Genomic DNA, 13,561 nt, shown 5'->3' with positions numbered 1-13,561 from the left:
AGAATCAGCCATCTCTCCAAAGAGCTCTGGTTCTTTTTATTGGAGAATGTTATTAGAAACTAAGATCTGGGCACAAGATGTGATTTTTGTTAATTTTGAATCTTTCTTCTGTATGTTTTTACATATATAGTTCCCTCTCCATGTCTTAATCGTCTTAAAACTGAGATGAATTTCTAAAAGCTTTGAACACTTACGGATGATTTTGGTTAGTAAGATTTGCTTCGCTCTGGCTAACTGTTGTTTTGGATGATTTCTACTCTTACCACTACTCCATCACTATTTGTAGAGTTTGTCACTCACAGATATGAATACAGGATAGAAGCTTTCTGGAGAAAAATTATGAATTATGTATGCAGTTTTCTCGCTACATTACTTTTGACTAAATCAACAGCCGACAAATATGTTTCCGTAGTGAATAAACAGAACTACGTGTATATATGCATACAGGTGTTTCCCTTTAGGCTTCTTATTGGATCACATTTCGGGAAGAAAAGTGCCAAAATTATTAGCCTGTGATTCGCTTGAAAGTAGCACCTGTGTGTTCTCTCCCTCATCTTTATGTTTCCAGGGCTTAGCTTGTACTTGACACAATCCAGGGGTTTCCTAAACATTGGCTGAATAAATTACAGAGACTCCTAGAACATGGTGAGGCCTCCCATCAATAATTTAGGTGTGTCTAAGGGTTTTTTGTTTTTATTTTTGTTGTTTTTTTTAATGGTCTGCTTTGTTTTGTGGGCTTCAGTACCACGAATTAAAAGAATGGTGGTCACTATCTTTTTCAGGGAAAACTGTTTTCATCCCTCGGATTATGTTTCATCATGAGCCATGGTAAATTAATCAGTTTTAGGCTTCTTTTCCAGTGATGAAATAAGGCTCAAACTGTTCATTTAAGAGAAAATGCTTGCCTATAGAAAGCCTATAAACAAGAGTGTGTTTTCCCTTGATTCACAGTAAAACATGAACCCTTTATCTGAGCTCTCTATTACATGGAAAAGCATTTCGATGTATCGTGTTGAATAAGCTCATCTTCTACTGGATGGTACTGAATTTAATTAGAAGAAAATATCTTCATGAAAATAAGGCTTAAATGATATACTGTTTCATTTTAAGACCATAAGTCATCATATCCTCTAAATGGTGGGATAATGACGCTGAAACAAAACCCTAAAGCAGAAAAAGTATTCATTTGGTGCTCAGTCTTTCTGGGGAAAACATGTGCATTTTTATTCTTTATCTCCCCTTATATTTTTACTTCCAGTTTCCCATTTGAAAGAAAGTTCTCTTGTATGTTTCATTTTAATTCTATTCTAGATTCAGTATAATCTTCATAAAATGAGATTCATTTAAATATACTTGAGGAACTGAGCAGTCTTGGATGAAAGTATTTGAGGCAGCACTTATGTCTTCAATATAAACACTAGCACCACCATCCGTCCGTCTATTCATTCATCCACTTATCAACACTGCTGTGTGTCCATTGGTGCTGTGGTGCTGGGGAAACATGGATGGGAAAGATAGATCGTGCTTTCAGCAGGGGAGGTGTTAAAAGAAACTGAATGACGCAGCAGGATGGTTCTGGTTGAGCAGAGGAAAACACAAAATCTGGGTCTGGCCTATTGTCTCGTGACATAAGGTGGCCTTTAAGGGCCATGTGTTGTGTGTAGCCGCACAATGACTGGGACAGAGAGAACTGGGGTGGCCTGGAGTCTTGTCCCTGGCCATTAGCTTTTTTTTTTTCCTTTTTAAATAATAAGTCACATTTACTAAATCTTAGCCCATGTCTGGACACTGTTCTAGGAACTCTGTGTGGTCTTAATTGGTTCATTTTTCACAAGAGCCCATCCCAACAACTAGCTTACTGACATGACTCTGTGGTCTGGAATAGGCATTGTAACTCCTATTTCCATTTTGCAGATGAGGAAACAGAAGCACTGAGAGTTTAATGAAGTTAACTAAGACCATGCAGCTCGCAGTGGCATAGTCAGGAGGTGAGCCCAGGCAGTGTGCTCCAGAGCCAATCTCTCACTGTAATGATTATCTGCACTCTTTCAAAGTCTTAAGGAAAAAGCAACAACAGTCAGAAGCTAAAGAAGTTGTTTTTCTAAAGGGCTCCATGAGTCAAGTAAAAGTAGTGAAGGGAGAAGGAGTGGGGGGCACACACAGTGCTTCATTTTTTTAAATTTAAATGTATTTGTTTTAATTGGAGGCTAATTACTTTACAATATTGTATTGGTTTTGCCATGCTGCTGCTAAGTCGCTTCAGTCGTGTCCGACTCTGTGCGACCCCATAGACGGCAGCCCACCAGGCTCCCCCGTCCCTGGGATTCTCCAGGCAAGAGCACTGGAATGGGTTGCCGTTTCCTCCTCCAATGCATGAAAGTGAAAAGTGAAAGTGAAGTCGCTCAGTCATGTCCGACTCTTAGCAACCCCATGGACCGTGGCCCACCAGGCTCCTCCGTCGCCATACATCGACATGAATCTGCCACGGGTGTACATGTGTTCTCCATCCTGAACCCCTTTTCCACCTCCCTCCCCGTACCATCCCTCTGGGTCATCCCAGTGCACCAGCCGCAAGCATCCTGTATCCTGTATTGAACCTAGACACCGAGGAAACCAGAGATGAAAGAGACACATGTACCCCAATGTTCATCACAGCACAGTGCTTCCTTTGAGTGGCCAACGGTGACCTAGAGTCTGGGAGAGGGAACTCAGCACTGCCCCTTGAGACTGATGGAGTCGGGAGACCTGAAAGCTAGCATCCCAACATGGACATCATTGTTCTCACCTGGGACACCAGCCACCCTGAGGTGAAACATCCTCTGTTAACTTCAGAAGCCAAGGACAATGACAGAGGGCAGAGGAATAGGGGAGCAGGCAGAGTGAAGCAAGAGAAGAGCCCAGAATCTTCAAGAGGACTGTTCGTGAAGCTGGATATATTGATACAGCTTAAGTTGCTTTGATGTGGTGCACATTTTGACTGACCCCATGAGAGCTATGAAATCATGGTTTTGCTGTTTGTTGTTTTTTTTCCCAGGCAGTGTGTGAAATATCCCTAAACCTTACTCTGCTTTGAGGCTCACTGAGATTATAAGAGATTTACGTTTTCCACTTCATTAAATATAATTTGAATGTTTATGGATTTGTATTATTTGTATAAATGAAAAAAAAGTTCCCTATAATTTGATAGAATTGGGTTAACTTCTAAAGAAATTATAGTACAAATTTATTATTCATAATAAATTTTTACAATAGCAATCATGCTTTATTAGTATTACTGAGAGAAATGTCAGAAATTTAATTGAGCATTATTGTGCCATCCAGTGCTAAGAATGAGGATCAAATATGTGGACCAAATAGTCTCCTCCCTGCTGTCTTTAACTTTAAGGTAGAGATGTGAACATTTTATGTAGCTCATTCAAGATGCAAGGGAATTCTCAGAGATGAGCAGATGCAATGCTTAGAATGATTGATGGTCTTTTCCGAGATGAGCGAGTACAGGAAACAAGACTGTGTGACCGTGTTTCTGCCGGGGTTCCAGGTCTGTTCTCCTTTCATCTCTGGCCTCCCTCCGTCATAGACTACCCCCTGTCGTAGAGGAGAACAATTGGTTGAGTTTTCCCAAGGATAGGGTGAAGTGGTTTATTTTTATCATCACCTAGTAATACAAACTGTTAAACAGAAAAAACTGAGATAAGGTTTCATCCAAACATCTCATCAAAATGTCCCTGCTTTGGAACATGTTGCACCCGAGGGACTCTTTCAAAGACTCTGAAGTCAAAACAGCTGCATCTGAGTGACTGCCTCAAAATGAAGACCAGCCCCATGGAAAGGTCAGGTACCTAGAGCCCATGGGAGATACTCTCTTGACACTTCCAGGCATAACGGGACCAAGATTTTATAGTGTGTTCCCCCATGCCCTCAGTCCCCTGGGGCTTTGAAATCTCTGTATTAAAAGTATCACATGACCTAAGTGTCAGGCAAAAATTAAGCTCAGTGTTTTAGAGGAGGAACCTTGAAAAGGAGATTTCCTGGAGGATAAAGAAGTGACCTAGGGGACTGGAGAAATGAGGGTAACTGGGAGGAGGGACAAGGGGGAAGGAGAAGGCATTCCAGGCTGAAGGGACACAGTGAACAAAGACACAGGCGTAAGAAACCGAGTGGATGATCACCGCAACCTATAGGCATTTCAGGTTGCTCACCATCCATCCTTTCCTGAGCACCTACTGTGTGCTTCACTACACTGTCCCCATCATTTTAGAGAGGACATGACACGTGGTTGACCTAGCACATGGTTCAGTCTTTTTCCCTCCTCTCAAAGACAACGACAAAATATACTTGATCCCTAAACTGATTTCAAAAAAACAATTTGATTTTAACTATGTATGGTTTCCCCTCAAATATGTTCTACTTAATTTTTAAACCACTTTAGTATGAATTAAACAATCCAGAAAACTATTTTTTTCTATTTAGTTTTTAAATCACCTTAATCTGAATTAAATACAGATAAACAATTTGATTTATTTTGAAAAATACAATTACATTAGAAATAAAAATACAAATCGCTGACCAATTAAGTTATTAGGCATCCACTTAGTATGCCATAACTTATAAAAATATCTTAATTACTCAATCTTAATAATGATAGTTTATATTCTATAGAATAGCAAAGTATGCTGAATTATTTTAAATACTATATGTCAATCTTCTTAAAAAATAAATCAACATGTGGATTAAGTTTTCTCTAACATTGCTATTAACCTGAATATTCCCATGGTAACAAGACATATCTAACAGAATACAAAGCAGATAACTTCCATATTTAATTCAAATTCATAAATAAAACCATATTTGTAGTTGTATGAAAGTTGCACATTAATCCAATCTATCAGGTATACAGAAATTTTTAGAATCCTATTTTAGAAAATTTTGTGTTAAGACTTTATAATTAATTTCTGATTACAAAAGTAAGACATGCTTTCTGTAGAAAAATGAAAAAATCAAAAGGAGAATTAATCTCAGATTAATATTTGTTTGCAGACTATTTGCAGTCTTTCTCATATGTTGTTTAATTTATAAATGTTTTACAATTTTGTATCAAATTATAAATTTAGTTTTGTATCTTTTATTTTTGACTTCTTCCTATGTTGTGAATTAGCTTTTACATTTTTTTTGATAAGTAACAAATTTGTGACATCCTCCACAATGTAATCATGTACTTCCTGTTTAAGGGAATTTTTTTGAAGTCTTAGCCACAATTAATCTAATACTAGCAATTATGAAGCCATACTCTGCCCCTCAAAAAATAATGACTAAATAGTTAATTTCTTTATGTCCTTTTTTTACTGATTTTGTCAGGTGATTTCTATAAGCATCCAAAATTGATTAACAGTGTTTCAGACTTACTCATCCTTACCAAACATGTTTTGTGTGTGTCTAAAATAGAGTAATTGAGAGAACTTCTAGGAACTCAATCATAAAACAACTAACTTCTGAAGGAGAACTTAGGGGAGGCATTGCCTTATATTTCAGCATTTCTAGTAATCTCCCAGAAAGGCCATAGTATAAAATTTTAAGTATGGTTTACTACTTTGGTACACAAAGAAAAAACGATAGTCAGAAAATGCCCTCCACTTGGACATTTTCACTTTAAATATATCTGTTTCCATTATTTTAACTTTGAAATAATATCAAACAGCAGATTATATCTATATAGGATAGATACAACATAAGGACCATAAAATCTAACAGATCCAATTTACTGGAATATAAATGATCAGACAGGGAAATGATGACATTGCCTTCCTCTGGTTGCAAAGAGCAGCAAAAGGAGAAATTTACAAGTTAGAGAAGACCTCAATCCAAGAGGAGAAATGCAGTGGAAGACCAGGAACTTTGGAAACCAAGATTGCCAAGATTTGGGAAAATCTAGGAAGTCCTCTTCTTTCCCAGAAGTCTCATTTCAGCATATCTATGCCACTTGATTCGTGCTTTTTTCTCTGCCGAGCAGCCTCCTCTGCTCCTCAGTCACAGATTGAGAAATGATGGATGATACCTGCAGCTCCAAGACTTGCAGGAAGTTGCATGCAGGTACAGCTACATGGAGAAATGGATTTTCTCTCAGTTCTATCCATTAGGTGCTAGAAACTGGATGTTTGTGTCCCTGCAAAATTTCTAAGTCCAAACTCTAATCCCCAGTGTGATAGTATTTAGAAATGCAGCCTTTGAGAAGTAATTAGGTCATGAGGGTGGAGCCCTCAAATGAGATTAGTGCCCTTATAAGAAGCACCAGGCAGCTCTCCTCTGTCTGCTCTCAGCCTTTAGAGGATACAATGAGGAGATGGCTGTCTGCAAACCAGGAAGTGGACTCGCACCAGACACAGGATCTGCTGGCATCTGGATCTTGGACTTCTCGGCCTCCAAAATTGAGGGAAAGAAATTATTGTTTAAACTGCCCAGACTATATTGTTTTGTTATAACAGGCAAAGCTGACTAAATCACCAACTAGTTGTCTCAGCTTGACTCACATGCCTAATCCTGTGCCCATCAGCTGTGACCAGGGTCCAGAGTCAACTTGGAATAACCTCTGAATCCCCTCTGATTACTGCAGCAGGGGCCAAATGATGCTTATAATTTTGCCCACTGCAGCCAGGTATCTAAGCAATAGTTTCTGAATTTGTACAAAGTATGAGTTACATTCAGAAAACGAAGATCATGGCATCCAGTCCCACCACTTCATGGGAAATAGATGGGGAAACAGTGGAAACAGTGTCAGACTTCATTTTTCTGGGCTCCAAAATCACTGCAGATGGTGACTGCAGCCATGAAATTAAAAGACGCTTACTCCTTGGAAGGAAATTTATGACCAACCTAGATAGCATATTCAAAAGCAGAGACATTACTTTGCCAACAAAGGTCTGTCTAGTCAAGGCTATGGTTTTTCCTGTGGTCATGTATGGATGTGAGAGTTGGACTGTGAAGAAGGCTGAGCACCGAAGAATTGATGCTTTTGACCTGTGGTGTTGGAGAAGACTCTTGAGAGTCCCTTGGACTGCAAGGAGATCCACCCAGTCCATTCTGAAGGAGATCAGCCCTGGGATTTCTTTGGAAGGAATGATGCTAAAGCTGAAACTCCAGTACTTTGGCCACCTCGTGGGAAGAGTTGACTCATTGGAAAAGACTCTGATGCTGGGAGGGATTCGGGGCAGGAGGAGAAGGGGACGACAGAGGATGAGATGGCTGGATGGCATCACTGACTCGATGGACATGAGTCTGAGTGAACTCCGGGAGTTGGTGATGGACAGGGAGGCCTGGCATGCTGCGATTCATGGGGTAGCAAAGATTCGGACACGACTGAGCGACTGATCTGATCTGATCTAATCTGATGAATTTCTTTTTACTATTTTTTCCTTTTTTGAGAATTATGTTAATAGGACACAAATACATTTTCCGTGTATCTGGTCCATAGACTTCCAGACCTTTTCCTTTGGAGAAATCTTACTGTAAATTTTGTTCTACAATTTGTTTTTGTTTTGTCACTTAACAATATGTCTTGGGTGTTAAAGTTATATATTTTAATGAATTAAATTTTGAAGGTATACAAGTAATACTTGAATTCATCTTTATTGTAAAAAAATTCTAGTAATACATATCAAATGGATGAAGAAGTCAAAGTTCTGTTTCACACAACTCCTGAATTATTTTTTTTTAATTTTACTACTATCATGGTTATGTACATTGCTTTGCAACTTGAATTAATGCATAAATGTATATTCATTATTTAAAAAATACATTACTTAATGAAACATTATTTTAAAATATATGTGCACAGTGAAAAAAATAGAATACCTTTTCAACACCCTCCTGCTACCGCAATCTACCTTGCTTTCTCAAAATTACCATTAACAATGTCTTTCTTGCTTTTATAAAACATTCATACAAAAATTTATAGGTTAGGATTTTTTTCTTTTAATATAATTCGGCTGCCGTCTATGGGGTCACACAGAGTCAGACACAACTGAAGCGATTTAGCAGCAGCAGCAGCATATTGTAAAGTAAAAGTAAAGTAAAAATAACTTTACTCTTTTCAGTGTACAGATGTATTTTACAGATAGTTCCACATCAGTACATTGCTGTTGTTGTTTAGTCACCCAGTCATGTCTGACTCTTTGTGACCTCATGGACTGCAGCACGCCGGGCCTCCCTGTCCCTCACCGTCAGTACATACAGACTTACTAAGTTCTCTCTAGCATTCCATTTTATGAATGTGCTGAACTATTTCTCTACTGATAAATTTTGTTTTCAATTTTTCTCTGTTAAATATTATGATGAATATATTTGTACATATTTCTCCATGCTCGTGTGAGAATATTTTTCTATATTAAATAAACATAAATATTACAAAAGAGTCCTTCAGGAAAAGCTGCAATAATATAACTCCATTCCACATGCAGTGTTCATTTCCATACAACCTTGCCAACCCTGGATATCAACAATCCTTTTTAATTTTTGCCAATGTGAATAGTAAAAAAAAATTTCTTTTCTTGTATAATTTGTGTTTCCTCATTAGTGAGCCTGGGCATCTGTATTTGTTTGCTGGTCATTTATATTTCTTTTTTTTTCTCTTGGAGTTTTTACCCTATTTTAAAAATCAATTTGTTGGAACAGTTTATTCGTCTGTCATTTTGTGTTTTGCAAATAACTTCCAGATTTAACTTTATTCCTGGTATCTTTATCATGTGAAGTTTTAATTTTTTTAAGCAGTCAACACCATTAGTCTTTTCCTTTATGGAATCCAGATATTGTGCATTGACTTGCAAGTTCTTTACACACCAAGACTATAAAAACATTCTCTGGTTTATAAACACATTGATATATTTTTAAAGATTTAACTTTTAAAACAGTCTAGAATTATTTGAGTATGTCTGTGTTGTACATTGAGAGCTAACTCTGTTATGAATAAATGATTGTCTTATTGGTTATGTAATTGATTAATAACCACTCACTGATTTGAAAATCTACTTTTCCTATAAATTGAATTCTTATACATAATTGTTCTGTTTTCAGACCTTGTTTTCTACTCACCCCTTTCTATTATTTTTATAGTGCTATACTGTTTCACTGAACATAATTTTATATTATGTTTTGATATATGATTTTTCTTTTCTCAACTTTTCCTTTTTCAAATTTTCTCTTACAGATAAACTTAAATACTGTCCAGTTAAGTTACATAAAGAGTCTTATTGGATGTTTTCCTAATTTTCTTACAACCTTCTGTAGGACTTTTTATTGGAAATATGTTAAATGTAGAGACAAATGTGAAAAAAAAAATGCCCACAGGATTGGAAAAACTCACCTGTAAACCCATCTCAGACTGGTGCCTTTCTAAGACTTGTCTTTGACTCGTTCCAATCTCTTCTATGGTTATTGGTCTTTCCTGGTCTTCTACTTCCTTTCCAGTCAAACATAGTCATTTGTATTTTCTAGAAAACCTTCCCTTTCACCAAGATTTTCAAATTTACTTATATACAAATCTTCCTCACTCATTCCTTATATTGGTGATTTTGTCTTCTCACTTTTGTCTTCATCAGACATGACAAAGATCTGTTGACTAGTAACTAGGCAGCTGGCTAAGGTCTCTTCTGAACTGTGTTACTTTGTTCCCCAACCAGCTTCTTCTCCAAGAGTGACACCTGTGTTCTGTGTGAAGTTGGCAGGGCATTCCAATGGCCAGTTTCATTCTAGGCAGGAAGAAGCTAGGGAGGTTGATGAGCTCTGTTTTCCTATTACCAAAATTAAGAGAGCTTTGATTTGGGGTGGGTCCCATCCTATTACCAAAATTAAGAGAGCTTTGATTTGGGGAGGGTCCCATGAGCGTCATTAAACACGTTTCCTTTTTCTTTCTTCCCTTTGTGTGTGTGGTAGAGTTCCCGAGGAGCCCCCCACTCTCTACTCGGCTTCTCCAAGGCAGGCCGTTCTCTGAGGAACCCACGTCCTCCTGTGGCAGATTATCCACCCTCCAGAGAGGGTTTTTCTGATTTTATCCAGGGACAAACACTGCTAATCCCTGCCACTCAGAATAAGTGGGAAGGGAGAGAAAAAGAAGGTGCCCAACTGGCCTAGCTATTTCAAGAATGTGTTGACTCTGAGTATGGAAAAATCACTGAAATTCTTTCAACACTGTAAAATGTTCTCTTCCCCATGTTTTAGCCTGAGGTTTTCTCTAACCTTGTTTCTTCATCAACCTGATTCCATTTTGTTTCTATTTATCTTCCTAGAAACTTTAATTTTCTGGACATCCTCTCTCAGTTTGCAGTGCTGAAACAGATTTATTCTTGAGAAGCAAGCAAATGAAATCCTTTCTGTCATTTCCTTCAGGGACTGGGAGTGGGGAAGAATGTGCGCTCTTCCACCATCTTTCGCCCGTCTCTGTTTTTACATTTGTTTACACTGAACTAAAGGGGATAGTCTCATAAGTAAATATCTTGAACAAAATAAGGAATGATTAGGCTCTTGTGTCACTCTGCATTTCCTCTATTGTTTCAGTAGTGAAACCTGTGCTACAGTTTGTCACTGTGAGGAAAATGATGGTGTCCCTCTCTGTGCAGCTCGTTCCTTAGTTTACAGCATTGCCTCCATCACAGTAAATGTTCTGGAATCCAGCTAAATAGAGACCTGAATACATTATTCTACATACAAACCAAAAATACAGAAATTCAAGAACAAGACCTCTGGAGGATTCGATGCAGGTGGATACGGACAAGGCCGAGACTGGGAACCAGGATGACTTCTCTTGGAACGCGCTCATTTTAGTTGGCAGCGGCAGCAACTGTCACTCTGCCTCTCATGAGCGTCACTTCTTACGTTACCACTTCAGGGCACCAGCTTGAATAGCTTCATCCTCCTTCCTTTGCTCTCATGTCCCATATTAGAGTAATCAACTGAACCTCAGGTACAATTATCTTGTAAATTTTATTAGCATTTCTGGCCTTTAGTGCTTTTCCAAAGGAAAAAGATGTTGATTAGACTCTGTGTGTGGGTGTGTGGATCGGTGAGTGGGTAGGTGTGGAAGGCTTGTGTGTTTGTTGTTTTAAAGCTTAAGCTCAGAGTTAAGGAGAACTGTGAATTGGTGAGCCACTGGTTTCCTAGAATAAGATTGTTTCTTTCCAGAGAAGGATAAAATGGCCTTTTTCTGTTTTGTTTCAGCAACATAATAACCATAGGTCTTTGAACCTAATAGCTGAATGCATTTATTCACTGACATCTTTCCATAGGTAAATAGATGTTATTTGTCTTGTCAGGGATAATATATATGCCTAATGTGGATGATAATCTGGATTTAGCCAAAATATTTTTGTTCACTTTTGTTGTAATTTATGTTTTATTACTTTTTTATAAAATAAACAGTACATATAAATTTTGTGAGGTAGGGGTATGTGCCTAACTCTTTCTTTTTTGCAGATCCATAATATGTATTATGGATAATGGAAGGTGATTATTACTGCAGAGTGGTAATTAATAGATTATTACCATATCACATGATATAGACCAGACCTACTGAGATTGTTCATGAAAAGGTTAATTACCTTACAAATAAAATTTTAGTTGATATATATAGTAATTTCCTTTTACTATTATGAGAAATCTGGCATGTTTTCAGGTTGCAGTTTCTAACAGAATTGAATATATCTACTTCATATTAAGTAAAAATGTGCCAATAACATTTTAAATTATTTTCAGAATTGGCTTTCACCAGTCTGTACATAGAATAGTTGTACCTAAAAAAAAAGAACAACTATTTTCTTAAAAATAGGATATGTAATTCCAACTTAACTGGAAAATACTACTATAGAAAACAGAACAATCTAACACAATATCTCAGACTTGTCATAGCAATATAACATCATGAAATCATGGGCTGTTTATAGATGAAAGTTACCTTGAAGATATATACATGTATAAGATGTATTATGGATTTGCTCCATGAACCTTGAATATAAGAAAAAAATAAAATGTCTTAATTTTTACAAGTCCAGTCAAATCTTTCTAGGCCTTCAACCTATAGGATTATTGAAAATCTATTCTTTATTATTTGCAGTGCTGGCTTCTTCCTTGATTTAGGGTTGTACACAGATCAGGAAACACTGGGGGAGGACTTCTAGCTTTCCACCAGCTTCATCCACGTATGATGGTTAATTTGTCAGTTTCTCTAAGCTATGATGCCCACTTGTTTTATCATGCACCAGTATAAAATGCTGGGCTTCTCTGATGGCTCAGATGGTAAAGAATATGCCTGAAATACAGGGGACTGGGTTTGAACCCTGGGTTGGGAAGATCCCCTGGAGAACGGAATGGCAACCCACTCTGTCCATGGAGAATCCCATGGACAGAGGAGCCTGGTGAGCTACAGTGTGTGGGGTCGCAAAAGAGTTTGACACAACTGAGCGACTCACACACACACAGTATAGATGTTGCTGCAAAGGGTTTTTCTTTTAGATGTGATTAACAGTAGACTTCGAGTAAAGCAGATTACTTTCCAAAATGTTGGTGGCTTCATTCAATCAGGTGAACAAAAACTGAGGTTTCCCAAAGAAGCAGAAATTATGCCTATGAAGACTACAGTGTAGGTATCCTGTCTGTTTCCAATCTGAAGATTCCTGACTCGAGATTGTAGCACCAACTCTTTCCTGAATTTCTAGGTTGTTGGTTTGCTCTACAAATTTCAAACTTTCTAGCCATTATATTCACGTGAGTACGTTGTGTGGTGTGTGTTGCTCCTCTCCTCATGGAATTCTCCAGGCAGCTACCCACTGGAGTGGGTAGCTATTCCCTTCTCCAGGGGAATCTTCCCAACCTAGGGATCAAACTCAGGTCTCCTGCATTGCAGGCAGATTCTTTACCATCTAAGGCACCAGGGAAGCCCTCCGCTGTGGAGAAATCTGATTAAGAACTGATTAATAATCCTTTAGATTTCCCTGGTGGCTAATATGGTAAAGCGTCTGCCTACAATGAGGGAGACCCAGGTTCAATCCCTGGGTCGAGAAGATATCCTGGAGAAGGAAATGGCAACCCACTCCAGTATTCTTGCTTGGAAAATCCCATGGATAGAAGAGCCTGGTAGACTACAATCCATGGGGTCACAAAGAGTTGGACACAACTGAGTGACTTTCTTTCTTTCAGGGCTTCCCAGGTGGCGTTAGTGGTAAAGAATTGGCCTGCCAGTGCAGGACATGCAAGAGACATGGGTTAGATCCCTGGGTCAAAAAGATCCTCTGAGAAGGGAATTACAGCCCACTCCAGTATTCCTGCCTGGAAAATCCCATGGACAGAGGATCTTGGCAGGCTACAGTCTATAGCATCGTGAAGTCAGACACAGCTGAGCGACTGAGCACACAATGCAGTCAACCCGTAAGATATTCACTGACAAAGTGCTGTATCAAAGGCAAACCATTTTGCTGCTCTCCACATCCTCCCTTATGATTATACAGTGAAAGTGAGAAATAGATTCAAGGGGTTAGATCTGATAGATAGAGTGCCTGAAGAACTATGGACAGAGGTTCATGAC

General features: G+C 38.3%; 1 long non-coding RNA gene across 1 annotated transcript in view; it reads left to right on the top strand.

Annotated features, from left to right (window-relative positions):
• The window catches only part of LOC123327686, a 55,851-nt gene that overhangs the window by 551 nt on the left and 41,739 nt on the right, over positions 1-13,561 (top strand). The window lies entirely within an intron of this gene.

This window comes from Bubalus bubalis, chromosome 10 (genome assembly GCF_019923935.1).
Source record: "Bubalus bubalis isolate 160015118507 breed Murrah chromosome 10, NDDB_SH_1, whole genome shotgun sequence".
Lineage (NCBI taxonomy): Eukaryota > Metazoa > Chordata > Mammalia > Artiodactyla > Bovidae > Bubalus > Bubalus bubalis.
The sequence above is the reverse complement of the archived record's forward strand: the minus strand, read 5'-3'. Positions and strand labels throughout refer to the sequence as shown.